Source organism: Entelurus aequoreus, linkage group LG06 (genome assembly GCF_033978785.1).
Source record: "Entelurus aequoreus isolate RoL-2023_Sb linkage group LG06, RoL_Eaeq_v1.1, whole genome shotgun sequence".
NCBI lineage: Eukaryota > Metazoa > Chordata > Actinopteri > Syngnathiformes > Syngnathidae > Entelurus > Entelurus aequoreus.
The window spans coordinates 82120559-82143216 of NC_084736.1; positions in this window are offsets into that span (position 1 = coordinate 82120559).

A 22658-nucleotide genomic window follows, 5' to 3' on the forward strand; every position below is an offset into this window, starting at 1 on the left:
GCATATGTGGGTGACCCCCCACCCCCCTCTAGGGGAGACCGGATGCAATGGACGTCGAGTGGGTCTAACATAATATTGTGAAAGTCCAGTTCATAGTGGATCCAACATAATAGTGAGAGTCCAGTCCATAGTGGATCTAACATAATAGTGTGAGAGTCCAGTCTATAGCGGATCTAACATAATATTGTGAGAGTCCAGTCCATAGTGGATCTAACATAATAGTGAGAGTCCAGTCCATAGTGGATCTAACATAATAGTGTGAGAGTCCAGTCTATAGTGGATCAAACATAATAGTGAGAGTCCAGTCCATAGTGGATCTAACATAATAGTGTGAGAGTCCAGTCTATAGTGGATCAAACATAATAGTGAGAGTCCAGTCCATAGTGGATCTAACGTAATAGTGAGAGTCCAGTCCATAGTGGATCTAACATAATAGTGTGAGAGTCCAGTCTATAGTGGATCGAACATAATAGTGAGAGTCCAGTCCATAGTGCGGCCAGCAGGAGACCATCCCGAGCAGAGACGGGTCAGCAGCACAGAGATGTCCCCAACCGATGCACAGGCGAGCGGTCCACTCTGGGTCCCGACTCTGGACAGCCAGCACTTCATCCATGGCCACCAGACCTGTGTCCCCCCCCTCCACGCAGGAGAGGGGGGCAGAGGAGAAAAGAAAAGAAACGGCAGATCAACTGGTCTAAAAGGGGTTCTATTTAAAGGCTCGAGTATACAAATGAGTTTTAAGATGGGACTTAAATGCTTCTACTGAGGTAGCATCTCTAACTGTTACTGCTAGAACATTCCAGAGTACTGGAGCCCGAATAGAAAATGCTCTGTAGCCCGCAGACTTTTTTTGGGCTCTGGGAATCACTAATAAGCCGGAGTTCTTTGAACGCAGAATTCTTGCCGGGACATATGGTACAATACAATTGGCGAGATAGGATGGAGCTAGACCGTGTAGTATTTTCCCAGCCACTTGGTCCAGGTCCTCCCGGGGGATCAAGAGGCGTTCCCAGGCCAGCCGGGAGACCTAGTCTTCCCAACGTGTCCTGGGTCTTCCCCGTGGCCTCTTACCGGTCGGACGTGCCCTAAACACCTCCCTAGGGAGGCGTTCGGGTGGCATCCTGACCAGATGCTCGAACCACCTCATCTGGCTCCTCTCCATGTGGAGGAGCAGCGGCTTTACTTTGAGCTCCTCCCGGATGACAGAGCTTCTCACCCTATCTCAAAGGGAGAGCCCCGCCACCCGGCGGAGGAAACTCATTTGGGCCGCTTGTACCCGTGATCTTGTCCTTTTGGTCATAACCCAAAGCTCATGACCATAGGTGAGGATGGGAACGTAGATCGACTGGTAAATTGAAAGCTTTGCCTTCCGGCTCAGCTCCTTCTTCACCACAACGGATCGATACAGCGTCCGCATTACTGAAGACGCCGCACCGATCCGCCCGTCGATCCCACGATCCACTCCCCCCTCACTCGCGAACAAGACTCCGAAGTACCTGAACTCCTCCACTTGGGGCAAGATCTCCTCCCCAACCTGGAGATACATGTACATGACATAAACCTTCCCAACTGTTAGAACTACCACTGTTTAATATGTTTGTGTGTATGCTTCACTGATGACACTATTTGGTGAACATCGTTTTGTCCTACTGATTTCGGCGGTTCTTGAACTCACCGTAGTGGGGACTGTGACGTTTGTTTACATGTAAAATCGTCCATTTTTGTCCACCAAAAGTTGTATGCTGTGCGTGAATGCACAAACGTGAGCTTTGTTGATGTTATAGACTTGTTGGTGACTCAACAGTTTGTTTAGATGTATAACTTTCTCCGACGCTGCCACAGGAAGACGTGTTTTATGCCACTCCTTCTTTGTCTCATTTTGTCCACCAAACATTTTATACTGTGCGTAAGTGCACAAAGGTGAGCTTTGTTGATGTTATTGACTTGTTGGAGTGCTAATCAGGCATATTTGGTCAGTGCATGACTGCAAGCTAATCAATGCTAACATGCTATTTAGGCTAGCCGTATGCACATATTGCATCATTATGCCTCATTTGTAGCTATATTTGAGCTCATCTCATATCCTTTACTTTTATCCTCTTTGTATATCATTTAGTTTTGCATGTCTCATGACACATTATCCGTATGCAATATTGGCTGCATTTCTGATAGTTGTTTGTGTGCCATGTTGTTCCAGACCACAGCAAACATTACCCAGCTTGCCAAAGATTGTAATAAATCTATTAAAAGGAAGACAGTTTCCTTCAACTTGGACACACACATCTATACCTTTGGCCATTAAAAGCCAGTAATTTCCAGGAGTTATCTCACCCTCTGAGTAGCCTCTGATTTACTAATGTTTTCCAATGTTGTAAAAATGTGTAGAATAAATATTACATTTCAACATTTCTGTCAACAAATTTGCTTCAGCCTTAGTCATTTTGATAGTAGGCTAATATAGACATTTACATCATGTGTTGCCTTCATTATAAGACTTATATTACGTATGTACGGCTTTTCATTTTTTGTGGCTCCAGACAGATTCGTTTTTTGTGTTTTTGGTCCATTTTGGCTCTCTCAACATTGTGGGTTGCCGACCCCTGGGGGAGATATGGATACTTTTGATAGATAGGTACGGTATTGTCACAATTCTGCATGGTGGCTTAGCGGTGTGACCCTACGATGCAGAGATGGCAGGTGACTTGCAGGTAATTCGGGATGGAACAAAGGTTGAAGGAGCAAACAAACAGCACAAAGACACAGTAGACAGTGAACCAGCATCTGAAGGAGGGAACAAGGTGGAACTTCATAGGATTAACAATGAAGAACAGGTGTGCTGGCAGAACAAAGGAACAGAAAGTAAAGGTTAGGTGGCTTTATTGGTACCTGGAGGTAGTCTTGCAGGCAGCAAGATCAGGACATCCTTTAAACCAACTTGTTTTTTAACAAGGGGCCACATTGCAATTATGGCTGCTCTCAGAGGGCCGTAAATAATTTATGAATTAAAATGTATGGATATTCACCTCATGATATTAATATACAATTGCCTATATATATATATATATATATATATATATATATATATATATATATATATATATATATATATATATATATATATATATATATATATATATATATATATACATAAGGTCCCACACTTGATCGTGCATGGCAGAGCACAAACCAAGCATGAAGTCGAAGGAATTGACTGTAGTCCTCCGAGACAGGATTGTCTCAAGGAACAAATGTGGGGAAGAGTAGAGAGAAATGTCTGCTGCCACTGAAGGTCCTGAGTGGCCTCTATCATCCTTAAATGGAAGAAGTTTGGAACCAGCAAGACTCTTGACTCTGGCAGGCCGTCTAAAGTGAGCGATTGGGGGAGAAGGGCCCGAGTCAGGGAGGTAACTCTGTCAGAGCTCCAGCATTCCTCTGTGGACACAGTACCGTATTTTTCAGACTATAAGGCGCACTAAAAATCCTTTCATTTTCTCCAAAATCGACAGTGCGCCTTATTACCCGGATTAATTCAGGTTGTGCTTACTGACCTCGAAGCAATTTCCTTTGGCACATGCTGTAGTGCTAAGTGTGACCGGTAGATGGCAGTCACACATAAGAGATACGTGTGCACTGCAAGATGACGTTTGATGGATTGATTGAAACTTGTATTAGTAGATTGCACAGTACAGTACATATTCCGTACAATTGACCACTAAATGGTAACACCCCAATAAGTAGCCCTAAATCACGAGTGTCTCAAAGGGCTGCACAAGCCACAACGACATCCTCGGCTCAGATCCCACATCAGGGCAAGGAAAAACCCAACCCAATGGGACAATGAGAAACCTTGGCGGGGACGGCAGATGTGGGGACACCGCCCCTGGGCGACCGGTGCAATGGACGTCGAGTGGATCTAACATAATAGTGTGAGAGTCCAGTCCATAGTGGATCTAACATAATAGTGTGAGAGTCCAGTCTATAGTGGATCTAACATAATAGTGTGAGAGTCCAGTCCATAGTGGATCTAACATAATAGTGTGAGAGTCCAGTCCATAGTGGATCTAACATAATATTGTGAGAGTCCAGTCCATAGTGGATCTAACATAATAGTGTGAGAGTCCAGTCCATAGTGGATCTAACATAATAGTGTGAGAGTCCAGTCTATAGTGGATCTAACATAATAGTGTGAGAGTCCAGTCCATACTGGATCTAACATAATAGTGTGAGAGTCCAGTCCATAGTGGATCTAACATAATAGTGTGAGAGTCCAGTCCATACTGGATCTAACATAATAGTGTGAGAGTCCAGTCCATAGTGGATCTAACATAATAGTGTGAGAGTCCAGTCCATAGTGGATCTAACATAATAGTGTGAGAGTCCAGTCCATAGTGGATCTAACATAATAGTGAGAGTCCAGTCCATAGTGGGGCCAGCAGGAGACCATCCAGAGCGGAGACAGGACAGCAGCGCAGAGTCCACCCCGGGTCCCGACTCTGGACAGCCAGCGCTTCATCCGTGGCCACCGAACCTGTGCCCCTCCCTCCATGAAGGAGAGGGGGGCAGAGGCAGAAAAGAAATGGAAGATCAACTGGTCTAAAAGGGGGTCTATTTAAAGGCTAGAGTATACAAATGAGTTTTAAGATGGGACTTAAATGCTTCTACTGAGGTAGCATCTCTAACTGTTACTGCTAGAACATTCCAGAGTACTGGAGCCCCAATAGAAACACTCTATAGCCCGCAGACTTTTTTTGGGCTCTGGGAATCACCAATAAGCCGGAGTTCTTAGAAGGCAGATTTGTTGCCGGGACATATGGTACAATACAGTCAGCAAGATAGGATGGAGCTACACCGTGTAGTATTTTATACCCAAGTAATTCATGGTAAAAATGTTACCAAGCAAGCCAAAAATGGCACCAATTAGCAGAAATGTACTGGTTTTTTGTTCCGCAATATTATGCAAAACCAACTTTTCTTACCAACTGGTTCCTGCTGATCTGTATTTGGGATCTGCAGTCCCGAAAATGTGCGCGCATCTGCCGTAGTCAATGAGCTCCTTCTTTTTAAGCTCCTTCTTTTCCCGTATCCTCTTTTTATGGGCAGTGTTGGGACTAACACGTTACAAAGTAACGCATTACTGTAACGCCGTTATTTTCAATGGTAACTAGTAGTCTAATGCGTTATTTTTTTTATATTCAGTAACTCAGTTACCGTTACTACATGACGCGTTACTGCGTTATTTTACGTTATTTTTTATGTAGTATCGGCTAGAAACAGAGAAGATCGGAGTATGTTCTGCCTCTGCCTCTGTCACTACGTCTCTGCAACACCCAGCATTGTCCCGCCCACACAACCATCTGACTGGTTACATGATGAGCGGTAACAGCCAATCAGCAGTGCATATTCAGTGCAGTGTGTGTGCGTGTGTGCGTGCGTGTGTGTGTGCTGTCTGAGAGAAAGTCAAGCATTATTGGCCTACAGATAACAACTAAGTTATTTCACTTGACCTTTTTCCGTGTTAAATTAAGCTGTGTTGAAGCAGCAAAAAAGGACATTATGTTAAATCAAGAGTTTCTGACTCTGATAGTTGATATAATAATGTAACTCTTGGTTGCTTTGTTTTCCGCAAGCTTACCTCAGAACTCCATCCTTGGCTTTGGAAGTCCTAAAATGGGAAAAAATGAATGAATGAGTGAAAAGTTTCTGTGGGGAAACTTCCCACTGCCCTGTTCGTCTTTTCGATGTGTTTTTCACCGCCAGCACGGTAAATATTTCACAGTGTATTCCTTCTCGGATATTAAAAAAGGTTGGAGACATACCCCGGTGGTGTGACGACCGCTGCACGCTACGGTCGATTACAGTGTTTCACTGGCAAAAAAGTAAGAGACTTCACATTGACCTAGCTGCTAGCCCAGTGGAAGTAATGCCATTCTCCATTTGTTTGGCCACACTGTTTGTCTGTGACACGGTAATACCTGAGGCTTTTGCACCATATGTCCCAAATATATACATATACATATATATACATATACATATACATATACATATATATATATATATATATATATATATATATATATATATATATATATATATATATATATATATATAGTAGGTTGTCTGACAACACCTAGAGCACACACCAGTATTGTAGGTTGTCTGACAACACCTAGAGCACACACCAGTATTGTAGGTTGTCTGTCAACACCTAGACCATACACCAGTATTGTAGGTTGTCTGACAACACCTAGACCATACACCAGTATTGTAGGTTGTCTGACAACACCTAGACCATACACCAGTATTGTAGGTTGTCTGACAACACCTAGACCATACACCAGTATTGTAGGTTGTCGGACAACACCTAGACCATACACCAGTATTGTAGGTTGTCTGACAACACCTAGACCATACACCAGTATTGTAGGTTGTCTGACAACACCTAGACCATACACCAGTATTGTAGGTTGTCGGACAACACCTAGACCATACACCAGTATTGTAGGTTGTCGGACAACACCTAGACCATACACCAGTATTGTAGGTTGTCTGACAACACCTAGACCATACACCAGTATTGTAGGTTGTCGGACAACACCTAGACCATACACCAGTATTGTAGGTTGTCTGACAACACCTAGACCATACACCAGTATTGTAGGTTGTCTGACAACACCTAGACCATACTCCAGTATTGTAGGTTGTCTGACAACACCTAGACCATACACCAGTATTGTAGGTTGTCTGACAACACCTAGAGCACACACCAGTATTGTAGGTTGTCTGACAACACCTAGAGCACACACCAGTAATGTAGGTTGTCTGACAACACCTAGACCATACACCAGTATTGTAGGTTGTCTGACAACACCTAGACCATACACCTGTATTGTAGGTTGTCTGACAACACCTAGACCATACACCAGTATTGTAGGTTGTCTGACAACACCTAGACCATACACCTGTATTGTAGGTTGTCTGACAACACCTAGACCATACACCAGTATTGTAGGTTGTCTGACAACACCTAGAGACCATAAACCAGTATTGTAGGTTGTCTGACAACACCTAGAGACCATACACCTGTATTGTAGGTTGTCTGACAACACCTAGACCATACACCAGTATTGTAGGTTATCTGACAACACCTAGACCATACACCAGTATTGTAGGTTGTCTGACAACACCTAGACCAAACACCAGTATTGTAGGTTGTCTGACAACACCTAGAGACCATACACCTGTATTGTAGGTTGTCTGACAACACCTAGACCATACACCAGTATTGTAGGTTGTCTGACAACACCTAGACCATACACCAGTATTGTAGGTTGTCTCACAACACCTAGACCATACACCAGTATTGTAGGTTGTCTGACAACACCTAGAGACCACACACCAGTATTGTAGGTTGTCTGACAACACCTAGAGACCACACACCAGTATTGTAGGTTGTCTGACAACACCTAGACCATACACCTGTATTGTAGGTTGTCTGACAACACCTAGACCATACACCAGTATTGTAGGTTGTCTGACAACACCTAGACCATACACCAGTATTGTAGGTTGTCTGACAACACCTAGACCATACACCAGTATTGTAGGTTGTCTGACAACACCTAGACCATACACCAGTATTGTAGGTTGTCTGACAACACCTAGACCATACACCGGTATTGTAGGTTGTCTGACAACACCTAGACCATACACCAGTATTGTAGGTTGTCTGACAACACCTAGAGACCACACACCAGTATTGTAGGTTGTCTGACAACACCTAGACCATACACCAGTATTGTAGGTTGTCTGACAACACCTAGACCATACACCTGTATTGTAGGTTGTCTGACAACACCTAGACCATACACCAGTATTGTAGGTTGTCTGACAACACCTAGACCATACACCAGTATTGTAGGTTGTCTGACAACACCTAGAGACCATACACCAGTATTGTAGGTTGTCTGACAACACCTAGACCATACACCAGTATTGTAGGTTGTCTGACAACACCTAGACCATACACCAGTATTGTAGGTTGTCTGACAACACCTAGACCATACACCAGTATTGTAGGTTGTCTGACAACACCTAGACCATACACCAGTATTGTAGGTTGTCTGACAACACCTAGACCATACACCAGTATTGTAGGTTGTCTGACAACACCTAGAGACCACACACCAGCATTGTAAGTTGTCTGACAACACCTAGAGACCACACACCAGTATTGAATCGTTGCTTTTATAAACCAAAGGTGCAAATTGTTTGCAACCTCTGTGGTGCAGCTGAAAACATCTTTACCGCGTAATGATGAGTCATAGATTGTCGAGAAGTGCGCACAGAAAATAACCTCCGTGGTCATTACTGAGTAATGCTTTCAGAGAGCAGTGTGTTACTTGGAATCCATTAGGAATTTCCAAAAATTCCCACTACATAAAAATGTCCCATCTTTTGGTCCGTCATGTTTCTGTGTGACATTGCCCACCACTGTGGTGTTTAGTTAGCTCCTCTTTCAAGGAGACTTGGAAGTGCATTGAATGAGTTTTTCTTATGTAAGACTTGCAGATCATACGTGGGTCAGGATGTCTTGTGTGGTGCTCGGGTCTGTGGGACCCGTTTTCATTTTTTATTCAAAGAAAAATGATACAATTAATTCATTTTTCAAACTGAGTGTCACTGACTTTGGCTCATTTTCTGTGAAGAACATATATCAGAATACATATTTAATGACCACACACCCCATACACCCCCCTACACATTTATATTACATATAAGATGTCCTGGTCCACTGGACCCGGGAATAATAGAAGTGTGGAAATTGACGTTCTGTGTACCACACACACACACACACACACACACACACACACACACACACACACACACACACACACACACACACACACACACACACACACACACACACACACACACACACACACACACACACACACACACACACACACACACATTCTTGTTTTTGTTACCTTCTTGAAACCTCAGAAAAATGCCTACCTCTTTAGGACCACCCTTTCTAGATAAATAAAGATTTGTATTTACAACCGGATGCAATGGACGTTGAGTGGATCTAACATAATAGTGTGAGAGTCCAGTCCATAGTGGATCTAACATAATATTGTGAAAGTCCAGTCCATAGTGGATCTAACATAATAGTGTGAGAGTCCAGTCCATAGTGGATCTAACATAATAGTGAGAGTCCAGTCCATAGTGGATCTAGCATAATAGTGTGAGAGTCCAGTTCATAGTGGATCTAACATAATAGTGTGAGAGTCCAGTCCATAGTGGATCTAACATAATAGTGAGAGTCCAGTCCATAGTGGATCTAACATAATAGTGTGAGAGTCCAGTCCATAGTGGATCTAACATAATAGTGTGAGAGTCCAGTCCATAGTGGATCTAACATAATAGTGTGAGAGTCCAGTCCATAGTGGATCTAACATAATAGTGTGAGATTCCAGTCCATAGTGGATCTAACATAATAGTGTGAGAGTCCAGTCCATAGTGGATCTAACATAATAGTGTGAGAGTCCAGTCCATAGTGGATCTAACATAATAGTGTGAGAGTTCAGTCCATAGTGGATCTAACATAATAGTGAGAGTCCAGTCCATAGTGGATCTAGCATAATAGTGTGAGAGTTCAGTCCATAGTGGATCTAACATAATAGTGAGAGTCCAATCCATAGTGGATCTAACATAATATTGTGAGAGTCCAGTCCATAGTGGATCTAACATAATATTGTGAGAGTCCAGTCCATAGTGGATCTAACATAATAGTGTGAGAGTCCAGTCCATAGTGGATCTAACATAATATTGTGAAAGTCCAGTCCATAGTGGATCTAACATAATAGTGTGAGAGTCCAGTCCATAGTGGATCTAACATAATAGTGAGAGTCCAGTCCATAGTGGATCTAGCATAATAGTGTGAGAGTCCAGTTCATAGTGGATCTAACATAATAGTGTGAGAGTCCAGTCCATAGTGGATCTAACATAATAGTGAGAGTCCAGTCCATAGTGGATCTAACATAATAGTGTGAGAGTCCAGTCCATAGTGGATCTAACATAATAGTGTGAGAGTCCAGTCCATAGTGGATCTAACATAATAGTGTGAGAGTCCAGTCCATAGTGGATCTAACATAATAGTGTGAGATTCCAGTCCATAGTGGATCTAACATAATAGTGTGAGAGTCCAGTCCATAGTGGATCTAACATAATAGTGTGAGAGTCCAGTCCATAGTGGATCTAACATAATAGTGTGAGAGTTCAGTCCATAGTGGATCTAACATAATAGTGAGAGTCCAGTCCATAGTGGATCTAGCATAATAGTGTGAGAGTTCAGTCCATAGTGGATCTAACATAATAGTGAGAGTCCAGTCCATAGTGGATCTAACATAATAGTGAGAGTCCAATCCATAGTGGATCTAACATAATATTGTGAGAGTCCAGTCCATAGTGGATCTAACATAATATTGTGAGAGTCCAGTCCATAGTGGATCTAACATAATAGTGTGAGAGTCCAGTCCATAGTGGATCTAACATAATAGTGAGAGTACAGTCCATAGTGGATCTAACATAATAGTGAGAGTCCAGTCCATAGTGGATCTAACATAATAGTGAGAGAGTCCAGTCCATAGTGGATCTAACATAATAGTGAGAGTCCAGTCCATAGTGGATCTAACATAATAGTGTGGGAGTCCAGTCCATAGTGGATCTAACATAATAGTGAGAGTCCAGTCCATAGTGGATCTAACATAATAGTGAGAGTCCAGTCCATAGTGGATCTAACATAATAGTGTGAGAGTCCAGTCCATAGTGGATCTAACATGATAGTGAGAGTCCAGTCCATAGTGGATCTAACATAATAGTGTGAGAGTCCAGTCCATAGTGGATCTAACATAATAGTGTGAGAGTCCAGTCCATAGTGGATCTAACATAATAGTGTGAGAGTCCTAGAGCACTAATACAAAACCTCACAATAATGTCTGATTGAAAGCTAAAAAGGTTACGACAGACCGCCTTAAAAAAACGGACTGGAATTTTAACATTTTCCCTGAATGAGATGCCCAGAATGTCCATGAAACTAAAGAAAGTGTGTTATTATCTGCATTAGTGCACATTTGTCTGCCACAAACCTTGCAATGGATGGACTGCAGGTAGATAGAACTCCACAGGACTTGGCGAGGTTTATATAACGTTTGTAATGCTTCTTTTTTTTTTTTTTTTTTTCAAACTGTCTGCAATCTTGGAAGTGTTGATGAAGTGAAGCCGACCAGGCTGACCGAGCTACATTGGATTTGTTCACGGCCGATAGCATCGCTGGTGGACGTAGACGCCGGGCTGACTCAAGCTTTTTATCTTCTCACAAAGCAGACACAACAGCATGGAGACTAAAATATACTCTTTTAATGAATGACGCATTCGTTGCCTAATGCAGAATGCTCAGAAAGACTTTGCTGCAGCACACACAGACTTTGCATTTTGTGGAAACAACTATCTTCCCAAAGCTCTCTCTCAAACATTGGCTTCTTTATTTTCTTTTTGCCCTTTTGCTGCTGCTATCTGAAACCACAGAGCTGCTATTTGAAACCACAGAGCTGCTTGCTAGATTGAGAGTTCCCTCTTTTGCCGTTACATTCTTTTCATGTCACCAAACAGCAGCTAATAGTCCTTCTGGCAATTAAGATTTCAATGACTTCTTATTGCAAAGTCGCTCTAGTTATGAAAGGACGAGGTATGTGTTTGACACACCAAGGATATTTATTTTTTCAAGGGAAAGAAATGTGCCAGGTTGCTTTGATATACTTGATATTGACAATAATGTAGAGAACAAGGGAGCTATCAAAAACACAGATAGAATAGAATAGAAAGTACTTTATTGATCCCTGGGGGAATTTCAGCACCACAGTTCGCTCACAATAGACAATAACATTTTAGGTATTTTTTTTACATGTGAATAATATAAATACAGTCTATTCTACAGCATTATTCACATGTGAATAATATAAATACAATCTATTATATAGCATTATTCACATGTGAATAACATAAATACAGTCTATTCTACAGCATTATTCACATGTGAATAATATAAATACAGTCTATTATACCTCAGAATTCACACGTGAATAACATAAATACAGTCTATTATACAACATTATTCACATGTGAATAATATAAATACAGTCTGTTATTAAATACAGTCTATTATACAGCATTATTCACGTGTGAATAATATAAGTGCAGTCTATTATACAGTAATATTCACATGTGAATAATATAAATGCAGTCTATTATATAGCATTATTCACATGTGAATAACATAAATAGAGTCTATTATACAGCATTATTCACATATGAATAACATAAATACAGTCTATTATACAACATTATTCACGTGTGAATAGTATAAATACAGTCTATTATACAGCATTATTCACATGTGAATAATATAAGTGCAGTCTATTATACAGTAATATTCACATGTGAATAATATAAATACAGTCTATTATATAGCATTATTCACATGTGAATAACAGAGTCTATTATACAGCATTATTCACATATGAATAACATAAATACAGTCTATTATACAACATTATTCACGTGTGAATAGTATAAATACAGTCTATTATACAGCATTATTCACATGTGAATAATAGAAATACAGTCTATTATACAGCATTATTCACATGTGAATAACATAAATACAGTCTATTATACAGCATTATTCACATGTGAATAATATAAATACAATCTATTATATAGCATTATTCACATGTGAATAATATAAATACAGTCTATTATACAGCATTATTCACATGTGAATAACATAAATACAGTCTTTTATACAACATTATTCACGTGTGAATAATATAAATACAGTCTATTATACAGCATTATTCACATGTGAATAACATAAATACAGTCTATTATACAGCATTATTCACATGTGAATAATATAAATACAGTCTTATACACAACATTATTCACATGTGAATAATATAAATACAGTCTGTTATTAAATACAGTCTATTATACAGCATTATTCACATGTGAATAATATAAGTGCAGTCTATTATACAGTAATATTCACATGTGAATAATATAAATACAGTCTATTATATAGCATTATTCACATGTGAATAACATAAATAGAGTCTATTATACAGCATTATTCACATATGAATAACATAAATACAGTCTATTATACAACATTATTCACGTGTGAATAGTATAAATACAGTCTATTATACAGCATTATTCACATGTGAATAATAGAAATACAGTCTATTATACAGCATTATTCACATGTGAATAACATAAATACAGTCTATTATACAGCATTATTCACATGTGAATAATATAAATACAATCTATTATATAGCATTATTCACATGTGAATAATATAAATACAGTCTATTATACAGCATTATTCACATGTGAATAACATAAATACAGTCTTTTATACAACATTATTCACGTGTGAATAATATAAATACAGTCTATTATACAGCATTATTCACATGTGAATAACATAAATACAGTCTATTATACAGCATTATTCACATGTGAATAATATAAATACAGTCTTATACACAACATTATTCACATGTGAATAATATAAATACAGTCTGTTATTAAATACAGTCTATTATACAGCATTATTCACATGTGAATAATATAAGTGCAGTCTATTATACAGTAATATTCACATGTGAATAATATAAATACAGTCTATTATATAGCATTATTCACATGTGAATAACATAAATAGAGTCTATTATACAGCATTATTCACATGTGAATAACATAAATACAGTCTATTATACAACATTATTCACGTGTGAATAGTATAAATACAGTCTATTATACAGCATTATTCACATGTGAATAATAGAAATACAGTCTATTATACAGCATTATTCACATGTGAATAATATAAATACAATCTATTATATAGCATTATTCACATGTGAATAACATACATACAGTCCATTATACAGCATTATTCACATGTGAATAATATAAATACAGTCTATTATACAGCATTATTCACATGTGAATAACATAAATACAGTCTTTTATACAACATTATTCACGTGTGAATAATATAAATACAGTCTATTATACAGCATTATTCACATGTGAATAACATAAATACAGTCTATTATACAGCATTATTTACATGTGAATAATATAAATACAGTCTTATACACAACATTATTCACATGTGAATAATATAAATACAGTCTGTTATTAAATACAGTCTATTATACAGCATTATTCACATGTGAATAATATAAGTGCAGTCTATTATACAGTAATATTCACATGTGAATAATATAAATACAGTCTATTATATAGCATTATTCACATGTGAATAACCTAAATAGAGTCTATCATACAGCATTATTCACATGTGAATAACATAAATACAGTCTATTATACAACATTATTCACGTGTGAATAGTATAAATACAGTCTATTATACAGCATTATTCACATGTGAATAATAGAAATACAGTCTATTATACAGCATTATTCACATGTGAATAATATAAATACAATCTATTATATAGCATTATTCACATGTGAATAACATAAATACAGTCCATTATACAGCATTATTCACATGTGAATAATATAAATACAGTCTATTATACAGCATTATTCACATGTGAATAACATAAATACAGTCTTTTATACAACATTATTCACGTGTGAATAATATAAATACAGTCTATTATACAGCATTATTCACATGTGAATAACATAAATACAGTCTATTATACAGCATTATTCACATGTGAATAATATAAATACAGTCTTATACACAACATAATTCACATGTGAATAATATAAATACATTCTATTATACAGCATTATTCACATGTGAATAACATAAATACAGTCTATTATACAGCATTATTCACATGTGAATAACATAAATACAGTCTATTATACAGCATTATTCACATGTGAATAATATAAATACAGTCTTGTACACAACATTATTCACATGTGAATAATATACATACAGTCTATTATACAGCATTATTCACATGTGAATAATATAAATATAGTCTATTATACAGCATTATTCACATGTGAATAACATAAATACAGTCTATTATACAGCATTATTCACATGTGAATAATATAAATACAGTCTATTATACAGCATTATTCACATGTGAATAACATAAATACAGTCTATTATACAGCATTATTCACATGTGAATAACATAAATACAGTCTATTATACAGCATTATTCACATGTGAATAATATAAATACAGTCTTATACACAACATTATTCACATGTGAATAATATACATACAGTCTATTATACAGCATTATTCACATGTGAATAATATAAATACAGTCTATTATACAGCATTATTCACATGTGAATAACATAAATATAGTCTATTATACAGCATTATTCACATGTGAATAACATAAATACAGTCTATTATACAGCATTATTCACATGTGAATAACATAAATACAGTCATATATATAGTTATACCCCAAGAGTAAAAGTGAGTTCACACGCCTCGTTTTTGGTCCGGTCATTAGGCCTTCAGCAGAAATGCTTTGGAGGGTTTGTGGGGAAAAAAAATCATGACATGGTTTAGAGCAGGCCTGTGCAATTATTTTGCCTCGGGTTAAAATTAAGAGAAATAAAATGTGTCTGTGGGCCAGTATATCTATTTTTAGGACCACTAATACAAAACCTCACAACAATGTCTGATTGAAAGCTAAAACGTTATGACAGACCGCCTTAAAAAACGGAATGGAATTTTAATTTTTTTTTACTGAATGAGACACCCAGAATGGTTAACCTGGGAATTGTTAAGTTTAACCTCTGTTAAACGTAATATAATGTTTAATTGGATGTACTAGATCACAGGTGTCAAAGTCAAGGCCCTGGAAAGCCTGGAAATAATATGTATCAATAAAGTACTGTAACTTTTCTTACTAAGTGTATTATTTCTTTCTATTTTGCGAGAACAAAAATATATGTACTCCGTGTAATCGCAAATTATGCTAACTTAAGTATTGTCTAATTATGCAAAACTGTGTGATCAAACATTCAAACCATTTTTAAAAATAGAAATAAACACTAATAATTATGATTTCAAAGCAAGTAATCCATCAAACTGTGCAATGTCAAAGTAGCAATCGATTTCATGGTCAAATTGGGAAATTTACTGTGGTTTTTACAGCATTTTTCTCTAAATGAAAAAAACATACTTTTTTTTTTACTGTAATAAACTGTGGTGCCGTTTTGGCATTTACCGGTACAGTAATACACCGACAAATCTACAGTTGTTGATCTGCAGTAAAAACAACAACAACAAAAAAATGTTTACTGTAAAATTTTGATAGTACACTAAAATAGACACTTACATTATGTGTTGCCTTCATTATAATACTTATATAATAATGCTTTTCATTTTTTGCGGCTCCAGACAGTTTTATTTTTTGCATTTTTAGTCCAATATGGCTCTTTCAACGTTTTGGGTTGCCGACCCCTGAGCTAGGTGACGGTGCTTTCTATTGTCCCCCTAAGGAAGGACACCATGGTGGAAGGAGAGCAGCTGAGATGGGTGTAGAGGTCTTGCTAGGTCTTCTCGGTCAGGGCTGTAGTGTTGGTGGATCACCAGGGAGAGGTTGTTGTTCTCACCACTGATTTTGTTATTGGCGAATTTGATGATGTGGTTTGAGCTGGACGTGGGTGAGTAGTGGGTGAGTGTCCTTTGCGTGATGGTGCTCGAGGTTTTGTCTCTTATCCTGACTGACAGCGGCCGCCAGGTGAGGGAGTCCAGAATCCAATTACGGAAAGGAATGTTGAGGCTGGGTTGTGGGATGATGATGGTAAGTGCCGAGCCGAAGTCCACGGTGTCCTCCTTGTCCAGATGTGTCAATGCCACATGCAGAGACGCCACCTTCAGTTGACATATTGGTCCCGTATGGGTACGGGTGGGGGGGTCCGTTGATTGGGTGCAGGATACTTCCATGTGCTGGAGGTCAGTGGTATGGGAGGTTAGTCATTCAGCGATGCATTCATTTGCCAACACATATTCATATACGCATACATACACATGCATTCATACAAATACATACATACATACACACTGTACACACGTACACCGCAAAAAAGACCTGAAAAAAATACTAGACTTTAGGAAAAAAGTAAATGAGAAGTAGCCCACATCTCTCCTTTTTTTAGAATTGTTGACGTAGAGCAGTGGTCCCCAACCACCGGTACCGGTCCGCGTACCGATTGGTACCGGGCCGCGCAAGAAATTAAAAAAAAAATAAAAAAATAAAATTACAATTATTATTATTATTATTATTATTATTATTTTTTTAATTAAATCAACATAAAAACACTAAATATACATATTGTGTATGTGTATGTCAATATAGACCAATACAGTCTGCAGGTATACAGTCCGTAAGCACACATGATTGTATTTCTTTATGAAAAAAAAAAAAAAAAAAAAAAAAAACCCCCCCCCCCCCCCCCCCCGGTCCGTGGGACAAATTTTCAAGCGTTGACCGGTCCCCAGCTACAAAAAGGTTGGGGACCACTGACGTAGAGCACACAATTCCTGAATAGGCTGAATATTTTAAAGTTGGAACCGTTTGAGTCCGATTAAAAATGCGGGAGTTGTGGAACTTTGAAGAATGTCCCATTGATTTCAATGGGAATTTCCCCCAAATTTGGGGAATTCGGAAAAAGCGAGAATTTTTTCGAAAATGGTAAAAAAAAAACTCGAATGGTCTGAATGAGTTGAAATGGTTGGTGTTGGAATTTTTCAAATCAGTCGAGAAATGTTGAAGTAGTAACATTTTCAATTGAGAAATGGTATTAAGGAATTCCTGGAATTTATGGGTAAACCGGGAATTTTTCCAGCTCGAAAAAACAACTTTGTTTTTTGTCCTGATTAAGAGGAATGTTTGGACGGTGGAACGGTTGAAGTGGGTCGAAAAATGTGAAAGGAGTAGTCGCCATAAAAAAGGGTTTGAAAAAACGAGAATTACTGGAATTTTTTTGAACTTGGAAATACAATAGTTTGAATGTCCAGGATGAGTGGAATATGTTGAAGGTGGAATGGTTTTAATCAGTTGAAAAATGTGGAAATGGTGGAAGTTTGAAAAATGGCCAATTCATTTTCAATGGGAAAAATGTCTTGGAAAACCTGGAATTCTGGGAAATCTGGGAAATTTTGAAATTTTTCAAGGGAAAGCCCGCAATTCCCGAATAGGCTGAACAGTTTGAAGTTGGAACGGTTTGAATCAGATGAAAAATGCTGGAGTTGTCTAACTTCGAAGAATGTCCCATTGATTTCAATTTGGACATTTCGGGAAAAGCAGGAATTGTTTTGAAAATGGTAAAAAACTTGAATGTTCTGAATGAGTTGAAATGGTTGTTGTTGGAATTTCTTCAAATCGGTCAAGAAATGTTGTAGTAGTAACATTTTTAATTGAGAAATGGTATTAAGGAATTCCTGGAATTTACGGAAAACCTGGAATTTTTCCAGTTCAAAAAAACAACTTTGTTTTTTGTCCTGGTTAAGAGGAATGTTTGGACGTGGGTTGAAAAATGTGAAAGGAGTAGTTGCCCGAAAAAAGGGTTTGAAAAAGACGGGAATTCCTGGAATTTTTTTAAACTTGGAAAAAGAGTAGTTTGAATGTCTAGGATGAGTGGAATATGTTGAAGGTAGAATGGTTTTAAACGGTTGAAATATGTGGAAATGGTGGAAGTTTGAAAAATAGCCAATTCATTTTTAATGGGCAAAACGTCCTGGAAAACCTTGAATTCTGGGAAATCTGGGAATTTTTTGTAATTTGTCAAGGGAAAGCCCGCGATTCCCGAATAGGCTGAACAGTTTGAAGTTAGAACGGTTTGAATCAGATGAAAAATGCGGGAGTTGTGGAACTTTGAAGAATGTCCCATTGATTTCAATGGGAATTTCCCAAAAATTATGAAATTCGGGAAAAGCAGGAATTTTTTTGAAAATTAGCAAAACATTGAATGTTCTCAATGAGTTGAAATGGTTGGTGTCGGAATTTTTCAAATCGGTCGAGAAATGTTGAAGTAGTAACATTTTTAATTGAGAAATTATATTAAGGAATTCCTGGAATTTAGGGTAAACCGGGAATTTTTCCAGTTCGAAAAAACAACTTTGTTTTTTGTCCTGATTAAGAGGAATGTTTGGACGGTGGAACGATTGAAGTGGGTTGAAAAATGTGGAAGGAAAGTCGCCAGATAAAAGGGTAAAAAAAAGGGTTTGAAAAAACGGGGATTGATTGATTGGTTGATTGATTGATTGGGATTCTGGGAATTCTTGAAATTTTTTTGAACTTGGAAAAATAATAGTTTGAATTTCCAGGATAAGTGGAATATGTTGAAGGTGGACTGGTTTTAAACAGTTGAAATATGTGGAAATGGTGGAAGTTTGAAAAATAGCCACTTCATTTTGAATGGGCAAAGTGTCCCGGGAAACCTGAAATTCTGGGAAATCTGGGAATTTTTGGGGAATTTGTCAAGGGAACAGTTTTTCGGGAAAACCTGGAATTTTCCAGTTCTAAAAACAACTTAGTTTTTGTCCTGATTAAGAGGAATGTTTGGACGGTGGAACGGTTGAAGTGGGTTGAAAAATATGAAAGGAGTAGTCGCCAGATAAAATGGTCGAAAAAGGGTTTGAAAAAACAGGGATTCTGGGAATTCCTGGAATTTTTTTAAACTTGGAAAAAGAGTAGTTTGAATGTCTAGGATGAGTGGAATATGTTGAAGGTAGAATGGTTTTAAACGGTTGAAATATGTGGAAATGGTGGAAGTTTGAAAAATAGCCACTTCATTTTGAATGGGCAAAGTGTCCCGGGAAACCTGGAATTCTGGGAAATCTGGGAATTTTTTGGAATTCGTCAACGGGAATTCCCAAAATAGACTGAACAGTTTGAAGTTGGAACGGTTTGAATCAGGTGAAAAACCCTAACCCTGGAGAAGAAGAAGAAGAAGTTGAAGAAGTTTAACAAATAGATGAATTTTGATGTAGAAAACCTTTGGAGCAGTCACACAATTACGGCGTTAAAAGATTATTTTTAATAGTTTCATTGACTGTCCAACAATCATCAGCGGTTAAGGTAAAAGAGCAGTCAAAATAAGTTGTGTGATAATGTGCATGATTATGTACATGAGCTATAAACTGATCAGTTTATAGATGAGTCTTCTTCTTCTCTTTCGTGTATCGTCTTCATATGTCCATCTTCGTGTCGTGTAGCCACTCCCTCGTCTCAGGTCCCACTTGGAAGAGGGCCTCCTCTGAAGGTGGTCTATGCCGGGGACAGGTGGTGATGATGTGGTCGGCAGTCTGCTCAGGCTCCCCGCACTCACACGCTGCACTGTCTGTTAGGCCCCACTTCTTCATTGACGCTTTGAAGCAACCAACCCCTGTGCGAAGGCGGTTCAGGAGGGTCCATTGCCGGCGAGGTAGATCTTCTCCCTCCACGCCACCTCCAGGATCCTGGATGTAATGGTGTAGGCGTGTCTGTCCTGCTGACTCCCACTCCTGCTTCCATTCCGCTGCCAGCCAGGCTTTGGTTGTCAGATCCTCCGGGATGGAAATAAGCATCTCTTGTGCGGCCTGATTGTATGGGTGGCGGGACTTGAGTCTGCTTGGAGGTGTTGCCATGGTGGTGGTTTCATGGAGGAGGTGCCAGCTGTGTTCCTGGGCTTTCCTTGCCAGGGCGAGGGTAGCGGCCTCTCGCCGTAGGCCGGCTGGCGCTATCCCTGCTAGGACTGGCAGGTAGAACACGGGGGTGGGTTTCAGGCAGCCACTTATGATCCGGAGGGCATTGTTGATGGCCGTATCGACCTTCTTGGCATGTGGGCTTCTACACCAGGTTGGGGCACAGTACTCAGCTGCAGAGAATACGAGGGCTTGTGTGGAGATACGTAGTACCTTGGCCGAGGCCCCCCAGGTTGTACCAGCTAGGCGCCGGATGAGTGAGACCCTTGCTGTTACTTTAGCCCTCACTTCATCCAAATGTTGTTTGTAGGACAGTGTCCTGTCCAAGCGTACGCCCAGGTACTTTGGGGCCTGCTGGAACTCCAGGGGTTTGTTGTCGACTAAGATCTCCAGCTCCCTTCTTGCTTCCCTGTTGCAGAGGTGGAATGCTGCTGATATAGTCTTTCCCTTACTGAGCTGCAGTCGCCAGCTTCGAAGGTAGGCAGCCAGGACGTCCATGTCCTGATTGAGACCCTCTTCAACCGCCTTCCATGTGGGCCGGTGTAGCATGATGGCTAGGTCATCCGCGTATCCATACCTTCTAGATGTCGTCACCGGTAGGTCAAAGATGTAGATGTTGAAGAGCATCGGTGAGAGGACAGACCCTTGTGGGACCCCGTTTCTCAGCCTCCTGAGCCTGCTGCGCTGGCCATCACTGGTCTGGAGAATGAAGCTGCGGTTTGACAGCATCTCCATGATGAAGTTGACCATATGACGGTCCGGGATTGTTCTCAGCAGCTTCAGGTGGAGTCCACGGTGCCAGACGGTATCGTAAGCAGCAGTCAGGTCCAGTAGTACCACCCCAGCTTTGGTTTTGGCCTGGAAGCTGTCCTCGAGATCTTGTGTGAGAAGGGTTACCTGGTCCACTGTAGTCCTGCCCCGACGGAAGCCAGCCTGTTCCCTCGGAAGTTGTGAGTCAACTACTGGCTCAATTCGGCTGTGTATCATCCTCTCTAGGATTTTAAAAGGGATGCACAGCAACGAGATTGGTCTGTAGGACTTGGGGTCATCCGCAGGTTTGTTGGGTTTCAAGAGGGCTATGACAGCGGCCCGTCGCCATGCCCTTGGGAGCTTGGACCTCCGGAGGCACGCAGAGAAGAATGCACGCAGCCAGGCAGATGTTATTTCGCTCTGGTGGATCACAAACTCTGGGTGGATGTTGTCGGAGCCTGGTGCCTTGCCTTGTTTGAGTTTGGCCATAGCGTCCTTGAGCTCAGCTGGTGTGAAATCTCCTGACAGGTTGGCATTAACACTGGCCGCCCTAGAGAGACTGGATACCTCGTGGGATGTTGAGCGGGCAAACTCTTTGTCTGCGTCTGGGAAGCGGCCATTTTTCAGGAGTTGGGCTGCGATGGAGTTTGCTGTCACAGGGCACTTGGGAGGCGGTGTACTTCTTCCTGAGAGCTGGTTTATGGTCTGCCACGCTTTACGGCTGGAGTGGGTAAAGTCAATCGACTCAACGACCTCTGTCCATCTAGCCCTGCGAGTGGCGTCCAGCTTCTCAAGCAGTGCCGTTGCTGTCGCATTCACTTCAGCTCTTGAGCTAGCCTGCTGGTGGGCTCGCAGGAGGTGGTTGCACTCCTCGTTCCAACCCGGGATGTAGTTTGCATTGTAGCCTCGTGGTATGGTTTTCTTCGCTGCCCCTGTCAGCACTTCACAGTAGGCTGCATATGCAGCATCCACATTAGGAGTGTCTGGGTCCGGGAGGGTGACAGATCTTCTCTCTGTGTCAACAGAAAAAGCATGCCAGTTGGCCTTCCGGAAATTCCATCTTTTGACAGGCTTCCCTGCGACCGGCTGCACCAGTGATGGTATTCTGATGACAGATGGTCGG